The sequence below is a fragment of the Balaenoptera borealis genome (assembly GCF_965194805.1).
Source record: "Balaenoptera borealis genome assembly, chromosome: 5".
NCBI lineage: Eukaryota > Metazoa > Chordata > Mammalia > Artiodactyla > Balaenopteridae > Balaenoptera > Balaenoptera borealis.
In genome coordinates this window covers 79,728,938-79,753,079 of record NC_138862.1, presented here as the reverse complement: position 1 = coordinate 79,753,079, position 24,142 = coordinate 79,728,938, and the positions used below count along the sequence as shown (strand labels likewise).

The window sequence follows — 24,142 nt, the reverse complement described above, 5'->3', positions numbered from 1 at the left end:
TGAGGCAGGTTCTATTATCTCCTCATTCACACATTAAGTTCACAGTGGTTAAGTGACTTGCTGAAGGCCTGACTTGTAAGTGGCAGAGCTGGGCTGTGAAGCAGGGTAGTCTGGCACGCCAGCACCTGGGCTCTTCACCGTTGTGTCCACTGTCTCTCAAGGGATATGTGACTTATGTATATGGCTTCTGCCCTTCACGCAGGTGACTCTGGCTCCGCATATGAACCATGAAGCTTTTTATAATTACAGATGCCTCTTAGACTCTGCCTCAGTGGGCCTAGAGTAGGTATTCACAGAGTAGCCGAGGCAATAAAATATGAACAAGAAGGAAAAATGTAATAAAAATTTTTTAATGTAAAAATGATGAATTGGGAGATTGGGATTGACATGTATACACTGATGTGTATAAAATGGATGACTAATAAGAACCTGCTGTATAAAAAAATAAATAAAATAAAATTCAAAAAAAATTTTTTTAATGTAATAAAAATATAATAGATGAGATATAAGAAAAGTACTATGGATGTTCAGAAAAGGGGAGATTTTTCTGGCTGGAGAGGTGGAAATCTAGGAAGACTTTATGGAGAAAGAAAACTTTGGTTTCAGCTTGGGCAGTTGAGATGATATATGGGTATATGAAGTGATCACCTCTGGTTGAATGAATAGAATGTCCCCATCTCTGTTGATGCAGCAGTGCTGACGATTGGACTCTGCTCTGTGTTGACCACAACAGAGTGTGGGGAGCAGGCCTCTCTTGGTATTTCTTAACTACAACACATTTGAAAGTCAACTCAACAATCGTTGATATGAATTCTAAGAGACAATATGGCACACATATATGTGGAAACCACTCATAAACTGTAAAACTGGAAATAAACGTTAGTTGTTTGTGTTATGGTAGATTATGTGTTACGTATCATCCACAGTTTACAAGGTATAACTATGTACCTAATAGATTATCAATAAAATTCCCGTGGAATGAATTCAAAGTTGGTCACTTAATTGGATCTGGAGATTTACATTGGGAAGAAAGTTGTACTTGCCTGACTCAGAACTAGTGTGCAAGAAAGCTTAATGGTTGATGCTTTGTCATGATGATGGACTCTTTCAGAGGCTGGGATTGCTGAGTCATGGGGGCTCGTGCACTGGTGGCAAGGAGAAATGTTAATTGGGGACCGCTGTGGCTGCAGAAGGCGTGTCTCCACTTGAGAAGGCAAACAATGAGAGAGGAAGCCTTTGGCTTTAGGTTGTTCTAAAAAGAAAAAAATACTACTATAGCAGAGACTAGATGATGTGAAAATCAAGAATCAGGCTGCATATTCTTGTAAATACTAAGCATTTATTATTAATAGTTACGGCACTTTGACATTGTCATATTTGGAACACAACAACTTAAGTCCCTAAAAGCCAAACTTGGCTTTATCATCATTTTTAGGATTATAGAAGGCTAGATTTGGAAGGGGCCTTAGAGAGCTCTGAATCCAAACTAATATCTTCTAATTTTAGAGCAAACAGTTCCTCTGGAGCCCAGGAAGCAAGTTGCCCAAGGCAGGATAGTAAGTTGTTCTAAATACAGAAAGATACAACATGTTCTTTTTGGTGTTTTTTAAAAAGAAACACAAGTATTTCCTTGGGTTTTCTATTTGTCAAGCCTAAAAAGCTATTGTTACTAAAACCGCTCAGTTGCTATATTAACCAAACTCAAAGCAATGCTACACAGCTGGTAAAAAGAAAAGACGTGGGGTATTTCCACAATCTTTTGCACCTGCCTCAACTCCTAGGACAAATGATGAATCATTCACTTAACAACACCTATTGGTGTTTACTGTAATCAAGGTATTTTCAAAACTCCAAAAGGCCTTGAAGAGCTCATAGTATAGCAAAGGCTTTAGACTATTACTACTAATACTACTATTACTATTAATAACATAATAATATGAGATATAAAGTGTAAAAGACCTGAAGAAACACACAGGGAGTTGAAGGAGGGTTAGAATACCAATGGTTCTAACTATCAGGGAGATTTTTGTAGGGAAGGTGTCACCTGAACCAGCTTTGAAAGACTATAGGATTTGTCCCCTCAGATATTTTTGGTAGGCTGGGAGAGGTGGATTTCCCAGTTAGTAAAGACAGTGAGGTGACAAAGCATAAGGTAGTTTTGTTAGAACAGAGAGCAGGAAGGGGAAAAGTGAGAAAATGCTGGAAAGGAAGGCTTAGGGGAAATATCCCATTTAAGTTATGATTTGCTTCCTGGCTTAAGTATTCTCACCATGCCAGAAAACATTTATTTAAAAATTTTTTTTATAATCTGTAATAATCAGCTCATTCAAGAAAACCTGAAAAATATAGAGATTTAAAAAGAAATAATTTTATTATTTAATAATTTGCTTTATTTCCTTCCGGTATTTTTTTAAACAGACATAACTGTTTTGATATTTTTTAAACATTGTTTTAATCACACTTAATTGTTTTTCTCAATAATTAAGTGATGGGTCCTGAAAGAGAAATTTCTTGTGTTCAATGACAGTATTAGTCTCAAAAGAGATAAAATGCCACAATGAAAGCGATAAAAGGGAAACTTCGATCCAGACGCTACTGCAAGAGGGCACCAACGCTTCCTGTTGTTGCAGATGCTTCGTCCCACCTGTTTAGTCATGGGTGATCTTGACCATGCTCTTCAGGGACCTTCTGATGAGGTGGGGGCCCTGTTGACAGTTCACAGAGCAGTTTGCCAATCATTTAAACCATCACTTCACCATTCCCGAGTTCATAACTTTGGTTCCATTGTTGGTCTGTAGGGTTCGTCTTAACCCAGTGTTTCTCAGGCAGTAACACGCATAGGAATTGCCTGAGGATCTGGGTAAAATGCAGATTCTAATTCAGTAGGTCCGGAGGGCTGGAGACTCTGCATTTCTAACAAGCTCCTAGATGGTGCTGGTGCTGCTGGCCTACAGACCATACTTCCAGAAGCGAGATCTTGGAGTATTTTCTTTTTCATGCCTAAGATGTCTTTCTGTTGCTTTCACACAAGTAAAACATGTTCATTTGGTCAAAACTATTCTCCCCAAAATGATATAAATCTTATTTTATTTACTTTTGACATTTTATTATGGCCCAAAAAGCTGAGGCTAAAGTGATTGTTTAAATTAATTATTTTTTTAAATTTTTGGCTGCATTGGGTCTTCATTGCTGGGCGTGGGCTTTCTCTAGTTGTGGCGAGCGGGGGCTACTCTTTGTTGCGGTGTGCGGGCTTCTCATTGCGGTGGCTTCTCTTGTTGCGGAGCACGGGCTCGAGGCACGCGGGCTCAGTAGTTGTGGCGCACAGGCTTAGTTGTTCCGCCACATGTAGGATTTTCCCGGACCAGGGGTTGAACCCATGTCCCCTGCATTGGCAGGCGGATTCTTAACCACTGCGCCACCAGGGAAGTTCTGAGGCTAAAGTGATTTTTATTCCTTGCTAGGTAAACTCTTTTTGCCACCCAGATGTTTATGGGATTTGTTGTTGTCGTTTCGCTTTACTCCGTGTTACAAACATTTCACCCTGATGTGTGTGCGTGTGAATCTCGTCTTTGGTTTTGCCTTGAATGTAGTGTGGAGCCTGTGACTTGCACACCCAGGTAACCTCTGCAGCTTGGGAAAGTTTCCTCTACTGATGCCCTAGTCAGTGTTTCTGACCAGTGATTGTTTCCGAGCCAGGTCCTGTTTTCTTCCTAAGGACTTACTTTCAATAATTTTCAGGTTGGATCTCTGGCCCCTGATTTACATAGATGATTTTCTCCTTTTACTTTGATCTCTTTAGGCTTTTTTCCATAATCTAGGAGAGATGCTTAAGTTTATCCTCTGTGTCATTGGTTAGATTTTTCTGGGTAATTTCTGCTCTTGGTTCTCACCCCCAAAGTGGATGTTAATTCTGCTATTGGCACTTTTTAAATTTCCTAAATATTTGTCCATTTCCCATTTCAGTTATTCTGTTGTCTTTTCATATTGGAATCTCTCTTTATTACTTATGTCCTTGTTGCAAAAGGCATTGCCTTTAACTTTTTAGAGAATACCAAAAACCTCTTTCTCATTTTCTTCTGGTTCCTTGGGCAAATCAAAGGTTGTTCTCCCTTTGTTTTTCCAGGATAATATTCTCTTTTCCCTTGTTCTATAGGGTCATGGACATTTGTCATTCTTTTTGTGTCTCAGCATCTGAATCTCTTCCTTCCTCCTTCCTACCTTTGGAGAATCTCCCATTTTTTGGAGCAAAGTTTGTTTTCCATATAGAAATTGAAAATGCTGGAAACTCAATTTCTCCATCTCCCTTACCATCAGGGCACACGCAGTAGGCTCTGCCAATTAGATGTCTCTGGTCTACGCACTGACTAACACGAGTGGATCAAGGAAGCAGAGCAGAACTGGCCAACTCCAGTTTCCAGATGCAGCATGGCGGCAGTTCTAGAGGCAGCACCTAGGGTTGGGTACAAGCACTAATGTCCATAGCCAGCTGTAGCATTTAGGGGTGTCACCATGGGAGCAACTCAATAGCTTATTATATAGTCTTTGAACCTGCGCTTTAGTCTCAAAGTAGACAATGGAAGCTCCTCAACATCAGTTTAATAAATTTATTTTCTGTTTATATTGTCAGAGACTACTTCACAACTAATTTACAACTAAGAACCCTGCATGATACGATCAATATCTTTTAAACAGACCCCATGGTGGTCTTATTTTCTGGTTACCGTTTCTTAAATGAGTGGTCATCTGCTTTTATAGCACAGTAAATCCTTGACTCCACTCTATCCACCTGGGTCCAGGTCGAACCCATTCTCAGAGTAGAGCTGGATGTCATATTCCATTTCTGGCCCAGTTCCTGGTGTCTTCAGGTTTTCATTCTGTGCAGGTCTGTTGGTTGGGGCTGGGATTTCCTAGCTCTGAGAAAGTAGAAATAGAGGTCTGATGGGGGAAGGGGTAGCTACCTAGGGCTCTGTCGGGTGTAGATCTTGCCCAGAGGATCAGTTTCCTCACCTATTAAAGTGGAGGATGGGATCTGGTGATTTCTAAAGGCTACATACCTGTATATGCATGCAAGGCTGACCCACAAGTGATGAGGCAGGCTAAGAGGGACCAGAGATAGGAATCAAGCTAAAAGGTGCTGGGTCAGGGAGAGCTTCTGGCATTACACTCACTCTCTAGAAGGACAAACTAAGTACGAAAGCTTGTCATCACATAATCAAACTGTAAGCAGGGGATTAGCAACAGGATCAGATAAACTTCCCAGGGTTCTTGATTCTCTTTATTCTTTACCCTAATGAATGCTACTTCCCTTTTGATTAAGTGTGGAATATGCAATGGGAAACATTGCAATTTAGACACTTTTTGAACTGTAATCATTAGTCAATATAAAACAGAAGGAAACAAAATCAAATCTGTTTCTTCTACCTCTGCCATGGTGATCAAGCATAATCCTCTAACTGTAATCAGAGGTAGGAATAAAATGTCAAAGCCATGTGCTTTAAAGAATTTAATTGGAGACTCAGCCATCATCCCAATGCGGCAACCACTTTTTTTCTCTTTAAAGAAAAGGAGCATTTAAGCATCAGTTAAGTCATCCTCCATTTAAGAGCCTGATGCCCTAGAAGTCTTCTTATCTACATTCTATTCAGGGAAATCAAGGCTCAATATATATTGCATTTGGGTCAAACTGTGGTTTAGTAGATCTATTGTTACCAATAGGTTGACAAATTTAGGGTCAAATAGACCATGAGAGAACACTGGAGGCTAACTTTGAGAACAATGTTGAAAAGGTTCAGTGGGGATAGGAAAAGCAGTGCTAGGAATCATGGAAACCAATACCAATCGTTTCAGACATTTGCATGGTGTTTATAGTCTGCAATGTGCTTTCACATTCATTATTCATTATTAGCAGAGTTGGGACCAGAACCCAAGTCTCTTGACTCCTTGCCTGAGCATCTTGCCCTGGGCTCAGTTATATGGTTGAGTGCTTCATCTGTGCATGGTACAGGGGGCCTAAAAAGTGTGACCTGTCCTACTAGGAATTTGCAAGTGCCACCGGAAAACATTCACACTGCTTATCTTTCTGCTAAGGAAATCTTGAAGGGTTCTTGTTCTTTTCCTGTTTGTCTATTAAGCCATATGTGTGAGCAAAGAGAAAACGTATAATAAAAAACCTGCTGAAAGGAAGCTATATCTTATTGCCAGAGCCTTCTCAGTGCCCTGCAGGTATCTGAGCCTCAGGTTACACAGCTGCAGCCACCTGGGTGATCTGGAACTAGAGGGGATCAGGATCTAAAGGTGAGATATTAAGGTAGTGGGGTAATCCATGAGTCAAACTGACAAATGAAATACCATGTGCCTGACTGGGAATCTGTAAGGTTCAAATGGAAGGTGAAAACACCAAGCCCCCTTGGTTTAAAAAAATCATTTTAGGATGCAAACGTGAATTGCTGACCTACTATTCTAGATGTATATTTATTTTTATTCTTTTTGTTTCTTTGGTAGGATTGTGCTAATATTGTGTACTCAAAGTGCCTTTGAATTTTCCTGGTGACCATTCAGTGGAGCCCCATCTAATGTTAGTGTTAGTGATTGAAATGAAAGCATATAGTGAAAATTTTTGCTTGAAATTATCCTTGAAAAATACTTAGGAAGGTGCCCTGTTGGTGCCCAACCCAGCCTGTTTTTCCTCCAGCTTTGGAATTAATTTCTGTTTATTGGTTGAGCCCCAGAAGCAGTAGCTGGCTTTTAACTGAGGACCATGCTGAATAAAAAATGGGTACCATTGGGCTTCCCTGGTGGCACATTGGTTGAGAATCTGCCTGCCAATTCAGGGGACACGGGTTCGAGCCCTGGTCTGGGAAGATCCCACATTCCGCGGAGCAACGAGGCCCGTGAGCCACAACTACTGAGCCTGCGCGTCTGGAGCCTGTGCTCCGCAACAAGAGAGGCCGCGATAGTGAGAGGCCCACGCACCGCGATGAAGAGTGGCCCCCGCTCGCCACAACTAGAGAAAGCCCTCGCACAAAGACCCAACACAGCCAAAAATAAATAAATAAATAAATAATAATTTTTTAAAAAAATGGGTACCATTAAACAACAAAATCATAGAGGTGGGAGAGTTGACAATGAAAGATGGGCAGAGACTGGGAGACCCAGTGTGGGAGAGCAGGTTCACATCTTGCACCTCCTGCTCACAAGAACCCTGGTGGTAAGGACCACCAGCGGCATTTCCATGGTTACCTCTCTCCTCTCTCTGCTCTCATGCTGAATTTGTGGATGCTACATGCATCAATGATGGGACTACACTATAATGAGAACCTGACCTCACACAAGGGGACAAGTGGGAGAGAACTGTTTAGGGCAGAATCGGCTAGACTTGACAACTCATTGAAGAGAGGAGTTGGGGGGAGAGAGAGGTCAGGAATGATTCAGGGTTGTGACTGGGATGGTTGGAAGTAGGGAGGTATAATGTAGGGAGGACTTAGGAAGTTGAATTTAGAGCCATGTTGAGTTTGAGGATTCTCAAGTAAAGGCTGGATAACCTATAGATAATACTAGTTTGAGTCCGCAACTCAAAAGTGAGAAATAAAAATATGAAAATTGTCTACAATTGGGAGCTTCTAATTAAAATTAAATTTATTCTGCAAGGTAGGAGAAACCTAGTCTCATTCAATTCGAGGTCTATTCCACTCTTTCTCTGGGAATGCACTAACACAGAATGTCTTAAGCTAACTGGTTGAGTGAAGGGCTAACGGTTAGAAATATGAGTAAAAATCTCATTAAATATTTCAAAATAATATCTCACTACAAACCACCTGCTAAGGATTCCCGAGAAGATTCAATTGTCAAAAGAGGGACTGCAACTTTCCAAATATTTGTTGGTTTTTTTTGTCTTAAAAAATGAGAGCTATATTGTCTTTGTCTTATTCCAGACACATAGGAAAAGTTAAAATAATATAAGCTTATTGTAAGAAAATTTTGGTAAGTAAAAAGAAGGAATCATCTTACCATTTAACGATAATCACTTTGAAAACCTAAGTTCATATCCTTTCAGATTCCTCTTTATATGCCTATCCTTTTTTTTTTTCCACTTTAAAACATCGTGTACTCAAGATAAATGAAAATACATGACCACACAGAGAGTTTTACATGATACATTCATAGCAGTGTCATTCATAATAGCTCCAAAGTTGAACTAATCTAAATATTCAACAACTGATAATGGATAAACAGAATATGGTATATCCATCCAATAGATTAGTATTAGGCCATAAAAAAGAACAAAACCATTAATACATGCTATAACATGGATGAACTTCGAAAACATTATGCTAAGTAAAAGAAGTCAGATGCAAAGCCGCACAATTTATGATTCCATTTACATGAAATGTCCAGAATATGCAAATCTATAGAGACAGAAAGTAGATTAGTGGTTGCCTGAGGCTGCAGGCAGAAGTGGGGGATGACTGTAAATGGGTGCAAGGTTTCTTTGGGGGATGATGAAACTGTCCTAATATTAGAGTGCAGTGATGGTTATACAATTCCATAAAGTTATGTAAAATCACTTGTATGCTTAAAATGAATGAATTTTATGGTATATAAATTATACCGCAATTAAGCTGTCAAAATATATATCATGGACCTCTTTTCATTCACCTAAAAGTGTAGTTGGAAATATAAATCTAATCAAATCCCTACTGTTGGGCAGAGATTCTCTCTCCTGCCCTGATAATCTGCTGTGATTCCCTAAGAGTGGGTGAGGCTGTGTATCACAGCCACGAATGAGGCAAACTACATCCTAAAGCATATCCCCAGATACGCAGATCATCAAGAACGAGCAGACCCTCTTCAGAAGTCATACAGCTCTACAAAGCTTCCTAAAGGAAGCAGAGAGGCCACCAAGACCAAGGCTGCAGACGTCAAACCTCTGGACATTATCTTCTACCTCTTGCTGTTTTGTGAGGACAAAGATGTGTGCTCCATGTTTGTGTTCCTTCAACGGGCCCTGGGGGTTGTCTCCAGGCTCATCCTTGCCTGCTCCATCACTATCAAAAGAGGCTCCTGGCTGAAGTAGCAGGTCCAGTCCATCCAGGGGTCCATTAGGAGATCTCAGCCGAACTATCTCACCCACTCCTTCCCTTGGAGTTGCTATCCTGTTTGATCTTTATTTTAACATGTAGAACTGGCATTGTGTCTATTTTTCTCAACACTATTCCTAGGTCTAGTACAGTTAGCAAGTGCATATTATATACTTGTTAAAATAAAAAGGTGGCATAAACTGTCTCCCTTTGTGTTTGAGTCTCTCTGAAACTTTTCATTGGTAGTGGACCCAAGAGGGATTAAAGCTCCATCCATCAACATTTCTACTACCACAGACCGGCCCCCTGTCAGACTAGACTGCCTGACCTTTGAAGTTTCACTGGCTTCCAGGCGTGGTCACAGCTCTCCTATGTTCTGGGCTTACCTGAGGTCAAAAGCCAGCAGACTTGTGCAAGGGGTGAGTTGGGATGGGCCAGAATGCATTCAGATAATCTGATCCTGCGATCTGATAAAATGCAAACAATGATTACAGCCTCTGGCTGAAAACTGGGCTGCAAAGCTGGGTAAAATTGTGCAGAAATTCTTGGGCCGATACAAACTATCATTTGTCCACATTGGCTTGATTTCTCAAAACCAATAAAGAAAGTAGCTTGTGACACCATTTTGCCCTCAAGAAAAAACCAAGTCTTTTCTCCCTCTCAAAACAGGGAGAAAATATTCATTTAGGAAGTCTGATAATCTATTCCTTTTTTACATGGAGATAATTTTTTCCCATTGTACAATGAGATGTGAAGAATACAGAGTAAAGAGACCTTTTGTAATAGACTTCATTATCTTAAATACTGCATTTAATAAAAGTCTACCACTATTGTTTACCATACAAGTTTTCATCTCTTTACAAAAGGCTGATGCTTATCTGATCTGGTCAGAGGTCTTGTTTGCATCACAGGCTGGTACAATAGTCTTGAGAAGAGAATTAAGCTCAGCTATAGAGCAGGACACATTAAATATTTAAACTGTCACTTGTGCTTAATTCTTCCTGGAAAAAGTTGACCTTTAGTATTTTTTTAAAGAATTTATTTGATATAAAGTTGCAAAGCAACCATTGCTTTAATTCTGTGTCTACTCCCAGAGCAGAACTATATCCTTAGATAATCTGTAAAACTGATATATGCTAAATGTGAGAAGACCTAGTGAAACAGGAGGGAAGGGGGCAGGGCACAACCTTTGAAAGAATGACATAGCCCGAGGACATAACGTAAGCTGATTTGAACCAAATGGGTCCAAGATGGCGGACAAGTCGATTTCCATTAGGTCTTGAGCCTCAGTATACGCTCACTGTAACACATGAGCAAGCTAAATGACACACCCACAGGCTCCATGACAGTCCCAAGACTGACCATAAGGATCAAAAAGTGGGTGGTGCGGGGCTTCCCTGGTGGCGCAGTGGTTAAGAATCCGCCTGCCAATGCAGGGGACACGGGTTCGAGCCCTGGTCCGGGAAGATCCCACATGCCGCGGAGCAACTAAGCCCGTGCGCCACAACTACTGAGCCTGCACTCTAGAGCCTGCGAGCCACAACTACTGAGCCCACGAGCCACAACTACTGAAGCCCGCACGCCTAGAGCCCGTGCTCTGCAACAAGAGAAGCCACTGCAGTGAGAAGCCCGCGCACCGCAACGAAGAGTAGCCCCCGCTCTCCACAACTAGAGAAAGCCCTCGGGCAGCAACAAAGATCCAACCCAGCCAAAAATAAATAAATAAATAAATTAATTAATTAATTTTAAAAAAAGTGGGTGGTGGCCCAATTCCTGGAAATCCCTGCCCCTTTCTGAAATAGCTGGAATACTTCTCCCATTCATTAGCCTATTAAATTAACCACTCCTGTAAAAACTGACAACCCCATACCCTGGTGCCTTTCTCACCTTCTGAGATGGCCCACACTCTGTCTGTGGAGTGTTTCTCCCTAAATAAATCCATTTCTTACCTATCACTTTGTCTCTCACTGAATTCTTTCTGTGATGAGACATCAAGAGCCTGAGCTTCACTAAGTCCTGAAACCAGTTGGTGATCTCAGTTGGAAGACTGTGGGTTTCGGCTGGGTTTGAGTCCTGGCTGCGTGGGTTCAAGTCCCAGTCTGGGTTTTGGCTGGGTTCGAGTCCCAGCATGTGGGTTCAAGTCCCAATCTGAGGTGCACGGTTTCTCTAGAATCTCACACACAGGGCACATTGTAACAAATGACAAATATTAAATCCTCCCCCTCTCCCTCATCCCTCCTGGTACCTGCCCAGAGTCATGGGCTAAGATAACATGACCAGTCTTCCAGAGAGACGATATCAACTGTGTTGCTCTTCTAGCCGAGACGAAGGGTTCACGCACGCACTCACTCACTGGATAACATTTGAGCGTAAGTCCCAGGTGTTGTCATGGCTGCTGGGGAGGAGGAATGAAGAAGATACGGAGCTCACTGTGAAGAGCTGTATGTTTGACAGGAGCAGATCAAACACACCTAGGAAAAATTACAATGCAATGGGACAATCCAGTGCGTGCCTTTTTCAGAAGATAGAGAAATTATTTTCATATCAGTGGAGGAGATTTGGAGGGAATGAGCAACAGGGGAGAGATTCCTTGAGAGGATGCTGGCAGGACAGGTAAAATCTGCATTCATGGAGGTGGGCCTGGGAAAGTATTTTGAGAAGAGGGGACTAGATGAGAAAAAGTCCTGAGGCAGGAAGTGCAGGAAGCTGTGCGTGTGTGTGTGTGTGTGTGTGTGGTGGTGATGGTGGAGGGTTGGAGGTACAGTCTACAGTTGGAAAAAGCTGATCATGAAACCAGGGAGGGGCAGCTGAAGAGTTTGGACTTAATGTGGCTGATATCATGGAACCTTTACAAGTTCAGAGTATAATGTGGCACGCTATGCTCTGGGAAGATGAATTTGGTCAAAGGGTTGAAAGTAGCCTCAAATTGAAGACAGTGTTGGAGAGCATAAAGTCTGAGAACCTAAACGTGTGTATAAAGAAACTGAGACCAAAGAGGAAGTGACTTGCCATGCGGTTACAACGCAGTTTTAGGACAAGGAAAGGACTACAAACCTTCCTCTCCTTTGCCTCCCCATGCCCATCCTGCTTCTGTTTCCAAGTGGCCAGGCCCTGTTGATTCTTCCTCTCCCTTCCCACTGGTCTGCTTACATCCAGTCTTCATCTCTTGAGGAAGTTATTCGATTTTATTTAAATGCCCAGGCCTTTTACCTTCTGCATCTTCCTCTGCCTTTGACCAGGAACAGGAAGGAAAAAAACAGAACACAACAGTTGAATGCCTACATTGACAACGGCAGGCACTTTGTTAGAGACTCAGAGACAAATTGCACTCTCAGCCCAGTAGCTGAGAAAGAGAAGGTGACCAATGACATCATGCAGAGTCACAGGGACTGAGGGTAAGCACAGAGTGATGGGAGCACTCTGTAGGGGCAATGCATCCAGTGGAGGTGGTGGGAGGGGCAAAAAGGCCTTTCAGAGGACATGATATTTAAGGCAAGCCTGAAGAAGCTAGGTAAGGGTTGCCAGGTGTACAGAGAAGAAAGAGAGCTCCCGGGAGAAAGAAGAACCCGTATAAAGGCAGAGGAGCAGGGTCAGTTAAGGTGTTTTGAGAAACCACCAGACCTCCAATTGGCTGGAGGGTTCAGGACTGGCAGACATGAGGCTGAAGAGCTATGCAAACTACACTGAGGAGTTTGGCCTGATGGGTTTTAACCTGGGGAGAGGCCACATAGGGTTGGTATTTACCTTCCATCTTCAATGTCCCTGTTCTTATTATTTCTCCAGTAGCCTCTTCATATCTTTTCCTCTTGGTCAGCCACGGCAGATTATGAGTTCTGCACATTGGAATGTTCTATCTGAGACCAGATGGCCACTCAGCAGTGGGTAAGGGAAGAGTCAGGCTGCCTGGGCTCAGTGGGGCATCTCAGTTTAACCGGGTACTAGCTCTGTGTTAAGAACAGGCTACTTAACCTCCTTGGGCTAGAGAAAATAATAATGCCAACCTCAGAAGGGTTTCCTGAGAGTTAAGTGAAATGCAGATGAAAAATCCTAGAATATTGCCGGGCATATATGAGGACAGAGAAAGGACTGAGAAGAGCTACGCAAAGGCCTTGGGGAAGGGGATTGTCATGGATGCAAGCAAATGGTGGGAACACAGCCTAGCATTGTTCAGTCTCTGGTGTCATCACTGGCAATCCTCCAGTCACATGCCCTCCGCCCCACCTGAAATTCCGTGCTTCTTGCAGTCTCTGAATTGGTAAACCTGTATTTCTCTAGCATTGAGTCTGCAGATTCACACAGCCTTCCCTTCTTTCCCAAGTCCCTGCACGCAGCAGGTTTTAATAGGGTTGTTGAGAAAAGTGTGAATACAAAAGAAACCAGATCAGCAAATGAGAAGGAGGCTTTTGATTCGGGTTTGCACTGATGACAACACTGCATGCGGTTCGCCAAGCATCCAATTTATGACTTTGCCTCTGGTGAGTGCCTCCTGAGTAGAAATTGTCTTTTGTGATTAACTTTATATAATGCTTGTGCTAACTCTAGGCCCACCTGAGCAATTCATAAATATTTCAGGAGGAGAGACACAGTGATCTTCCCCAACACACTCATACAACAGTTTCAACATAATTAGGAGCATTTCTGGATCTAACACTGCACTCTCACAATGTGTATGATGAAGGAAATGAATGCTAATTATACGTTATTAAATCTTATTAATCCTCATTAGAATCCTATTATTCTTTATAAGTGGGTTACTGGGGAAGAAAAAAAAAGAAGCACTGGTCAAGTCCCGTTATGTCCAGCGGGGAATGGGTGAATCTATTCTTAGTTTGTGTGATAGCAGGAGTTTTTCATGTTAAACAGTAGCACTCAGAATGTGGGTTTGCTGAAACGTTGAGAACACAGTAAATGAATTGTGGTGTAATAGAATGATCTTTTTAAAGCCCCAGAATAAAATCTCTTTAAGAGCTCATGTTTCCTATTTCAAACTACATTAGTTGCAAAGACAAAAATTTTCATTATTGCATGGAATAGGTACCCTTGACCTTACCTCTACTACTATCTTCATATTTTTTGTATGAGTAGATGAGAAACTGAGAGCAAGAGAGATGGAGTAATTTGGACCCAAGAATGTCTGGATTCAAAGACTTCGCACTAAGAACATGCTCGATAAAGCAGTATCTTTACCAGTATCTGGAAAGTGCAGAAATGTGTTTCAGCGTTTGTTTAATTCTTGGTCAAAAAGAATCCCACCAAATCCCAAAAGAACCAAGTTTTGGAGGTTTCATGAATCAGTAACTCACGGTGTACTCTCAACATTCATTAACAGAAATTAGGAGGTCAGGGCCTCCTTGTTGGGTGGAAAAATCATGGGATTAGTCAGGTGACCTGGCTGGGGGGAGGTGGGTTCAGGTGCTTGCTCTGTTGCTTATTTTGTGTTGGGTAAGTCATTTTACCTGACTTTTTACCTCAAATGTAAACGATGCACTATAATCTGTCCTAACAAGAAGATCTAATAAACCAGTGAGAAAGTGCTTTTATGATGTGCTGAGGTGAGGACGTCAGTAGGATAGAAATACAAGGAAACAGTCTCCAGCCTTGGAGTGCCTTCCAGGCAATGGCTGCTGCACATTTTAACCCCGACACAGTAATTGGTGGGTCCCCTGGTTGCTCACATTTACAACCGTCTGAGGAAAAGAAGTCCCACTCAAACCTTCCAAGAACAGACTTGCCTTTATTCAAACCCGTTCACCCAGTTCGCAGATTTTTTTTGAAGCTGTAAGCACAGAATAAGCTTTCTGGGCTTCCGGCAGGGCTGTGAAGTGAACTCCAGGGTTTCGTTTATTTGAGCACCGGATAGAGGGAGTTGCCTTGAAGCAACTGATTGGCATGGCTATCCAGGGCTCACTGGCAATTAGAACCTTCCAGGAACTGACTCCCTCCGGGGCCCAGGGAAGCTCTGAATCTCTTCCCAGGGTGGTCCTCGTTGCCCGCTGACATCTAGCCTGGTTCACTGCTCCGCGGGAAGGAGGGAGTCAGGGCTCTGCCTGGAGACAGGAACACAGCTGGGAGGCCGAGCATCCGGGTCCCGCGCCTGGATCTGTGGCGGGCATGACCTTGTAAGAGTCATTTCTCTTCCGAGAGCTCCAGTTTTCCCATGTGTGAAGTGGACGGCTTGGAAGTTGGTCTGGGCCAGCTCTGAACCTTGCTGGGAATCCGGGGCGGGGCTCACGAGGAAGATCTCGGAAGGGGATTCCACGGCAGGATCTCGTCTGCTCAGATTCAGCCCCCTAATCTGGTGCCCTAACAGTGGACGCAGGTTCCCCCATTTTTTCGGCAACCCCTCGCCCCGGCCGCTTCCTCCTTCTACGTCTCCTTCCTCTTCCTCCAGTGCAGGCAAAACCTCCACACCTCCCTTTCCCTTCCTCCTTTGCAGTCTCCCCGCATCCCCGCGTCTTCCCTTCCTCCCAGGAAATCAACTGTCGTCAGCGCGCCCACCTTGGGGCAAGGCCACGGCCCGCGGCGGGCGCCCCCTCCCCCGGCGGCGAGCGCGGCGCGGCGGCCCCGCGGGCACCCGCCTTCCCATACCTTACATGGACAAATGCGTGCAGGCAAAGTCAGGAATTCAGGCCCCTGACGTCAGCCTCCAGCTCTCAGGGCACCGCACGGGAGACCGAGGGGAGGGGGTGGGGACGGTGGGGAGGAAGGAGGGGGAAAGGCACCAACCAGCAGCCGCTCCAGCCCTGCCGAAGTTTCACTTTTTGTCTGTGGGTTCGCTCCCGGGCCCCGCGCGAGCTTTCCTGGGATAAGTAGCTTTAGCGAGCGGGGGAGAGCCGGCCGCTGCAAGGTAAGGGCTGGCTGCGCGGCCGGGGGCGCGGGGCGCGGTGCGGGGCGCGGGGCCGGGCCTGGGGACAATGGGAGGGGGAGTGCCTGGGCACCTCCTCCTTCTCCGCTGCCTCCGCCTCCAGCCGCCGCCGCCGCCGCTGCCCCGGCCGCCTCCTCCCCGAGGTATTTGTTGCAAATCCTCCTTCCTTCCCCCCACCCTCCGCCCGCGGGCGCCTCGGGAACCCCCAGCCCTCCCCGAGCGCGAGCGCCTCCGGGGTGGCAGGAGCGCGGGGCGCAGGGCGCCGAGCGCGCGCCCGGGCCGGGCCGCAGGGCCCGCGGTGCGGAAGTGCCGGCCGCAGCGCGATCATGGGGTGCACGCGTGGGGGAGGGGGACCCCGAGTTTTTCGGGAAACGTCGACCGGGGGCTGGGCGCGGGTAGAGGCCTTCCCTGCGCGCCCCCTGCCCGGGCTTTTCAGGGCTCCCTGGGGGCGGGGCCACACCCAGCAGCTCCGAGCTTTCGCGGAATCACAGTTGTCACAGTGGAAGGGGCCTAGGAGCCCTCACATGAAGTTCCCCCGTTTTCCAGCTGGGGCAACTGAGGCCCAGGGAGGAGGAGAGCCTACCCAAAGTCGCTCACTAGAGGCTGAGCCATAATTAAAATAAATGGCTCCCGACTCCTAGTTCCTTTTCTCCAAGCAGTTTTCCAGCGCCCACCGTGAGCCCGCGCTGTGCTGGGTTGTTGGGTCAGATGCATTTAGGGCCCTGACTCTGCCCTCAGGGAGCGCACAGTCAACCCGAGGAGCCAAACGTGACCCAAGGTAGAAGGTGCTAAGTGCTGGGGAAAAGGCAAGGGTAAAATTTCAAGGGGCTCAGAGAAAAGAGTTTGGTTTCCTCGTCCCTCAGGAAGCATCAGAGGCTTTTAAAGGATGGGGGGTTTTCTGAAGCCAGCCAGGCACAAGGAGCGAGGCCTTGTGCGGGAGGCAACCGCAGAGCAGAGAAGACTCAATAAAATGTGGAGAGTGGGGATGGAGCTGCAACTGTTACCGTGCTGGGAGCACGGGGTTGGGAGGCGTGGGTTCAGGAGATGAGATAATCAGTGGAATTGGGCCTGAGGGGTGTCTTTGGGACTTTGAGGTGCTGGGGGAGCTGAAAGAGCTTTGTGGCTTCCCTTCCCTTCCCAGTGATCCAATGTCTGCTCGCCCTCAACACAAAATGCAAAAATTTAGGTTCACGTTTGAGCTGCTTTTCTAGGACCAGACTCGCTTAACCTTGTGTCCAATCCCGTCTCTCTTTCCACCTCCTCCCCCTTTTCTAGTGCTTGCTTACCAATAAAACTCATTCTCACGAAGGTGTTAGTGACTTGGCAATGGCTTACCTCGCCCAGCACAAGAGCATTTTAAGAAAGCCTTTAAGCGGAAGGAGATAAAACAGCTAACTAACACTCGCCTTTCCCCTGCATCCTCACCCTCCCTGCCCTTACAGATAGGGAAACATAAATAAAAGCCCAGAGAAGATGGGTGCCAGTTCTAAAGCCTACAGTGAATAATGGTAGCCGGTGGGAGGCCAGAACTTCCAGTAGGGTTCTCTGTACCCCATGACCAGCCTTCTTCCTTTCAGGGTCTCTGCCTGCACCAGGCTCAGTCAAAAGGAAGAATGTGTATCTTTTTTTTTTTTATCTCAGTATAAGAATACACTTTTTATTTTATTTTTTATACAGCAGGTTCTTATAGTCATCCATTTTATACACATCAGTGTATACACGTCAATCCCAATCGCCCAATTCATCACACCACCACCCCCTCTGCCCCCCGCCGCTTTACCCCCTTGGTATCCATACATTTGTTCTCTACATCTGTGTCTCAATTTCTGCCCTGCAAACCGTTTCACCTGTACCATTTTTCTAGGTTCCACATATATGCGTTAATATACGGTATTTGTTTTTCTCTTTCTGACTTACTTCACTCTGTGTGACAGTCTCTAGGTGCAAGAATGTGTATCTTGCATTTAATTTTTGCAAGGCAGTCCCCCAACACCAACACCCAGGCCTTCAGAGTCTAGAGTGTAGACTCTAGATGCGAGATAGGTAGCCGGGGTTAGCTGTATGAATGGTAGGGGTGCACGCCTGGGGCCTTTGGGTCAGGCAGCTGCCCAGGGTCATGCTCCTTGTAAGCAGCGGGCAGGCCTAGCCGGCTCTGGGGATTGACAGAAGGAGGAGAAATAGCTGTGGAGCTGGTTACTGTGATTGGGACTGACTGAGTAGGACCCTTCTTCGAGTGACATATACCAGTGGACAGTCAGTTCCAGGCAGTGGGAGGTGGGAAAGGAGGCTTCATTATGAAGGTCCTTAAAAATGCCAGGCATGGATATGACTTGAAGTGATCATTTGAGGGTTCTGAGCAGGCTGGGACACGAGTGAGAGGAGAGGAACTGGCATTGGGAGGCCTTCTGCTGCCCATTCCAGTGAGAGAGGCCATAATCTGGCCTAAGAATATTATCGGTGGGGTGTTGCTCATTTACCCCACGTATATTACTGAGTGTCTGTTATGTGCCATTAGCAAAGTTGAAAATTTTACGGCAGGTTCCTTATTTTATTAGGCATATAAATTGTACATTGTATGTATTGAGGCATATAAAAAGTATACTTTTTCCCCTTTTAATATCACTGAAATTGGGTTGTCTTATAATCACAGATGTGTCATAGTTGAGGGGCTCTTCATTCTAAGTTGATAATGGTACATCTTACCCTTGATGGTTAAGAGTTGATAAAATTTGTTGATCATACCCTTTATGAATGTACAGTGCTTTGCACTTTATAAAAGTTTTCCATCAGATATTCCATTTGAATCTCAAAAATCCCCTGAGAATTGGGCCTGGTGATCCTGTCATCTCGATTTTACCTCTTGTGCAAGGTCACAGAGCTAATTAGAAATGTGCTCAAAATGACAGCCTAGAACTTTGGCTCTTGATGTTCATATGTGACTTTACCCTGCTGTGGAACTAGCATGGGTTCATTAGGTATGGGAAGAGTCAAATTGAATTTGATTTCAGAACTATGGCTGAAGATGCTGGAATGATGGTTTTTTTTTTTTTGGGTGGGGGGTGGTTTGGCCAAGGGCAGAATGTAACTCATGAGGACTGGGAGGATCCCTTAGCCCAGAGATTTGCTGCATTAAATAGAAAATGGGCAGGGAGATAGAAGATGCCAGGTAATACAATAAAACCAGAGGACGGAGCACGCTGCTGTTTTTACACAGAAAGGAGAGGAGCAGTGGATGAAGCACGCAGGTTCTGGAGCCTGCCTTCTGTGAAGCAGGAACTGACTAGCCTGGGAGTGCAAAGATGGGGAGGACACGGTCCCTGTTCTTGGGGAGCACGTGTGTGTGTGTGTGTGTGTGTGTGTGTGTGTGTGTGTGTGTGTGGTGCTGTTCGAGGGGTATGTTTCTGCTGCACTGAGGTGGTCCCACCTCAGGGAAGCTACCAGAGGGAGCAGTGTCTGAAGAGAGTCTTTAGGGTTATATAGGAATCGCCCAAGTGGAAGAAGAACAGGTAAGGGCTGAACCTGTTAGGCATATGCAGACAAATGTAGGGAAGGAGGAGCATGGTGGTTGAGGCTGGTTTTGGCATGGCCAGCATGAACAGGGTGGTGGGAGATGGGAAAAGGGAGGACTTTCATTCTTTGCTAAGTAGATTTAAATTTATCTTGTGGGCTATAGGGGCCATTAAAGGCTTCTCTAGAGATTTGCACGAAAACAAGGCTGGGCAAGGGCTCTGGAAGCATCTGTGGGATTAGGTATTGGGATGCTTACCGCAGGAAGAAGAGTAACATATTTAGTAAGTGGTTGAGTGGAGTTGAGACTTTGACCCTGGGCAGTAATTAGGAGTCCTAGCTCAGCGTGTGCATTGCTGGGTGGGGACTTTTCCTGGATAATGGCATTGGAAGGCAGCACCCAGCTGGCAGAAACCGAGGCGAGGAAAGGGGAGGTAAAGTTGTGATGCATGCAGGAAGCTTATCTGGGTGGAAATTCACGGGCTTGAAGGTGTGTGTGGAGCAGAGGTGGGGAAGGGAAGAAGGAATGGAATCATGATGTGGGAGTCTGCTCTAGATGGCTTGGATGTGTGGAGGAAATGGCAGTGCCTTCTTAATGCGAGTCATAGAAATGGGAAGGGACACTGATGCATTGATGAGGACCTCACCTCTCCTGACTTTCTACAAATAGGGTGGGTGGCTGGCCAGGGGGTTAATGGGATTCATGCTTGGAAGCAGGTAAACCGCAAAATTGAGGCTAGAAAATGTTTATCTTTCGATCCTTCTTTCTTAATAATAATAACATAATTTAAAAAAGTTGAGTACTTACCGTGTACTTACATAATTCTCATACTGATTCATTAAAGTAGGTTTTATGATTATCAATCTCATTTTGCAGATGAGAAAATGAGTTTGGTTAACTAAGGTTACACAACTACTAAGTGAAATGGCCGAGTTTAGTTAGAACCTTTCCCTGATCTTCACCGCTCTCTCTGTGCCCACAGAAGGAAAAGTGAAAATTGTCCATGAAAATTAATCAGTCGATCTAAAAAAGAACTGGAAAATTTTATTCGATCCAAATTTGAGCATTATAACCCGGGAAGAGCATCTCAGAACGCTCTGAGAACTGTCCCGCCTGTTAGAAGTCAAGGCACGGTTATATAAGCTTTTTGAGACAGAGGGCTGTACGTCACATGATGTATTGATATTATCAACAGTTTACTTAATGCAGATCTAAGCATCATCCTGGTGGGTCATGTGACCCCCTACGACATCAAGAAGGAATGTTATTAAGGCGTTGTCTGGTTGATGCTAGGAGCATGTTGCTCTTGACGGTTGAGCAGGTATTCCTGCCGCTGGGGGAGGTCTGGTCGAATCGTAATGCAGATACTCGATGCAGATACGCGATGCAGATACGCGATGCGCATTGCGGGGAGAGAGGAGGCCAAAGGGCAGGGAAGCATTTTTATGTTTAAATTTTCTTGCCTTGCCATAAAATATGAATTTTATTTCACAAAGTCACCACTGTCTTTCAATGTTCTTCCTCAGAATTTAACTCAGTACCCATTCCTTGGGCCCCAGCAGGACCATAATCCAGGGTTTCCCTGGGCAAGCAGGCTTTTCACTTCCATACTGGTGCTGCTTCCGCCCGGTCTCTCATGAGATGCTGCCATTCCCTCTTCCCTTTGAGTGTCTTCTCTCTGCACAGCTGACTGGAGAGGACAGAGCTTCTCTAGCAAACATCTGCTTCCTCCCCCCGACATTGCCTTCTCCCCAGTCTCTTGGAGTAATAAGGATTTGAGGTACCCCACAGAGAGGCAGTTGGGGAAATAGGATAACAAAGTAGGGGAGTGATGGAGGGTCTTGATCTCAGTCATTGCCCTTGATCTATGGCTCCTGGGACAATGTTCTCTGGAGTCAAGCCAGATAGCTCCTGTTGGATCCCGCCCTTCCCTAGGTCATGCAGACCTCTTCCTCCAAGAAGGCTTTCTGGCTCAGGACTTTGAGGGATCAACTAAGGTCCCTTCTGTGACCTACCCACCTCAGGTGGGTTATTTGCATTTTGATAACTTACAGGTAAGATATTTTCCGGGGCGAGAAGACAGATCCTAGGAATGGCACCCAGCAAAGTAAATAAGACCTTGGCTTTCTCTTCTTTGAATACCTCTCATCTCTGGTACCTTGAAGATGTTCAGTAACTGCTTGTTTACTCATTTAGAATGAGTAACATTTACTGATACAATGTAAGCACGGATCGCGCTTGACCACATATATTTGCTTGACTTTGCTCTCCCCTCCACTTTAAAACAAGCGGCAGGAGTTTCTCACGGATGCCTACTTTGTTAAGGGCCATGATCCCCAGTCCAGAGGAGTGCCTGGTACAGCGTAGGCACCCTGGAACTGTTTGTTAGGTGAAGAAAGGGGTTGGCTTAGTTTACTGCGACCACAAGATAGCAATGATGGGGGAAAGGAACTTTTTACTGACCGAGAAGTTTGGGCCTGTGGGGTCCCAGGACTGGATTGAGTCCCCACAATGCTGTGAAGCGGTCACAGGTGGTACTGGGCAGACCCACCATCAGGGTCAAGATTAGGGAGCGGGAGTGTAGAACTGAGTGTCTAAACTAACTAGCCACCCCAAGAGTAAGTGTGATTCAAACTGCGCTTTCCCTTCTCCCTCACAGCCAGGTGGTTGTGTTGTCTTTGAACATTCCGCTGTTTTCATGTCCATGCCTTTCCTTATGCTGTTTTCTCTACCTGGAGTTCCAGGCCTCTCTGCGTGTTGTAAACCTATGATTTTTTAAGTTCAAGGCGAAAACCCACCTTGTGCCATGAAGCCATTCCCAGACTCTTAGCCCCCTTATACCCCACTTATATGTGTGATCACATGCATCTCTGTCTCTTGTGTTCAGTTCAGCACATCATTCGGGTCCTGAGTGATTACCCCATGCCAGACAGAAATGCTGGAAACTGATCTTACAAAGACAGCTAAGGCTCTGTCTTCAAGGATCTTCATTCCAGCCTAGGAGACAGACTGAAATAGAACATGGGAAGGCCCTACTAGAGTGATGAACAAAGAAATAATGGGAGCAGTGAGAAACGGCTGACTGACTATCTGGAAGAACAGGAAAAAATGCTCATGGAGAAGAAGACATTGGGTTGGGTTTTGAAGGGTGAGTAGGGGTTCTTATGGTGGACAGAGGTGGAAGAGCTTTCTGGGCAGAGAGACCTTGATATACAGGCACAGGCCTGAGGCCTAAGAGTGTTTGGGGGGTGTGTTTGGAGATCACTGAGGAAGATGGGGCTGGCCAGGGAGGATTAGAGGGTAAAGGGCTGGCAGCTTGAGCTAAGGATGATGGCAGCGGTGGTGGTGGGTAGGGAGCAGGAGGGCTTTTGTTACTTTTTGAGCAGAGGAGGGTGTCGTTGGGTCTGTGTTTCAGAGAACTCTGGTGGCAGAGTGATAGCAGTTCTGGGCCAGAGGCGGTGACACCGCTTAGGAGGCTGCTGAAATGTTCCGGGTCAGGAAACACCGGCCTGCACCAGGTCAGCAGAGTAGAGAGGGAAAAAGTTGTTTACTGGTAGAATCTTATCAGGCAGCTTAGTTCCTATTCTTGTCCTTCCAATTATTTGCCAGCTTATCAGCCTTGACTGGAAAAACTATTTTATCGGCACCAAAGCTTGTAGGCAGTGGAAGCAGCAGGCTGGCAGCCAGTTCATGCCTTAGAATTGTGGACTGGGGCCTTGGTGGCCAGAGCGACCTGATTCCTCCTTTTGCTGGTGAGGAAACCGAGGCCCCAGGGAAAGGACGGAAGTCCTCGGTCACACCCTTGTCCGCTGAGCTGGAGTTGGGTGTGGCCCTTACTCCATTTCCTGCCCTCTTCTCTCTGCTGAGCCTGGCTGGACACATTCCTTCCCCACCCCACCCCCAGGGGCTTTGCTTGGGAGAATTTGGGAGGGACTATTACTTGGAGATCGTTGTTACCGGGCTTGAACCTTGTTCTTTGCACTTTGAAAACAAAGTGATTAAGAAGGTTCAGTTTCAGTCTACCGGTGCTTTGGGGGTTTCTTTCTTTTTCTGCTGTTTATTCCTGTCGCTTGTTTGCCGGAACCAAGCTTCTGCATGATAACTTTAAGGTTCCTTGCCTGGGGCGGCCCCCACCCTCATTCCCCTTTTATTTTTACTTATTTTTGCTTGCCTAAAGGTTTTCAAGTTGCCAGCATTAGATCCCTTACAGGGTAGATCCTGCTGTTTTTTCTTTCCGTCTTAAAATCTGCCCATCACAACCCATCTCATAGAACCCATTAGCGTTTCATAGCCTTTGTAGCACTTTTTATGTGGCGAATGCATTTTACCGTTGTTTTTTATTACTTAGCTCCCAATTGCCATCCAAGGGATGGGTCAGCAGGATCAATCTTGTAAAAGTTCATGGGTGAAGGAACTTCCCCTGCGGTGCTTAAGTGGTAGAGTGAGAATCAGACTCCCAGCTCTAAAGCTCCTGTCTTGCTCCTTCCTTCACTTCTGCTGGTGAGCAGGAGATAATTTATGTGAAAGTCCTTAGCAAGCCCTATACACAGGTGAGAAACTGTTATAATTTCATGGTGTGCTAACTGGTAGCATGAGCTGCCCCTGTCTGTGACTTTGGAAGGCACCTGAGAATCTGGTTGGAGACCCCAGAGCCCTGAGGACCTGGGCTTCAGATGCTATCATTTCAGCAGT

The 24,142-nt window shown here is 45.4% G+C and overlaps 1 protein-coding gene and 1 long non-coding RNA gene across 10 annotated transcripts in view; one reads left to right on the top strand and one right to left on the bottom strand.

The window, feature by feature from the left end:
• Positions 1–1,593: 1,593 nt before the first annotated feature.
• On the bottom strand, positions 1,594–15,760 carry LOC309629382. 4 transcript variants are annotated; one of them, XR_014245022.1, is made up of 4 exons: positions 15,666–15,760; positions 12,822–15,380; positions 12,132–12,306; positions 1,594–11,548 (listed from the first exon to the last, which is right to left on the bottom strand). It is a non-coding gene; the product is annotated as an uncharacterized lncRNA (long non-coding RNA). The 4 variants fall into 4 exon arrangements; XR_014245023.1 differs by lacking the exon at positions 15,666–15,760 and having other exon boundaries at positions 12,822–15,659; XR_014245024.1 differs by lacking the exon at positions 15,666–15,760 and having other exon boundaries at positions 1,594–11,472; positions 12,822–15,659.
• A 37-nt stretch (positions 15,761–15,797) lies between these two features.
• Positions 15,798–24,142, top strand: part of LPP (LIM domain containing preferred translocation partner in lipoma) — a 694,560-nt gene continuing 686,215 nt past the window's right edge. For 4 of the 6 annotated variants that reach the window (XM_082393255.1, XM_082393258.1, XM_082393259.1 and 1 more), the window contains exon 1: positions 15,798–15,924. The gene's annotated coding sequence lies outside the window, so the exon portion shown is untranslated. Of the gene's footprint in view, positions 15,925–15,975; positions 16,086–24,142 lie in introns of those variants that run through there. The other 2 variants (XM_082393257.1, XM_082393256.1) reach the window with 2 other exon arrangements.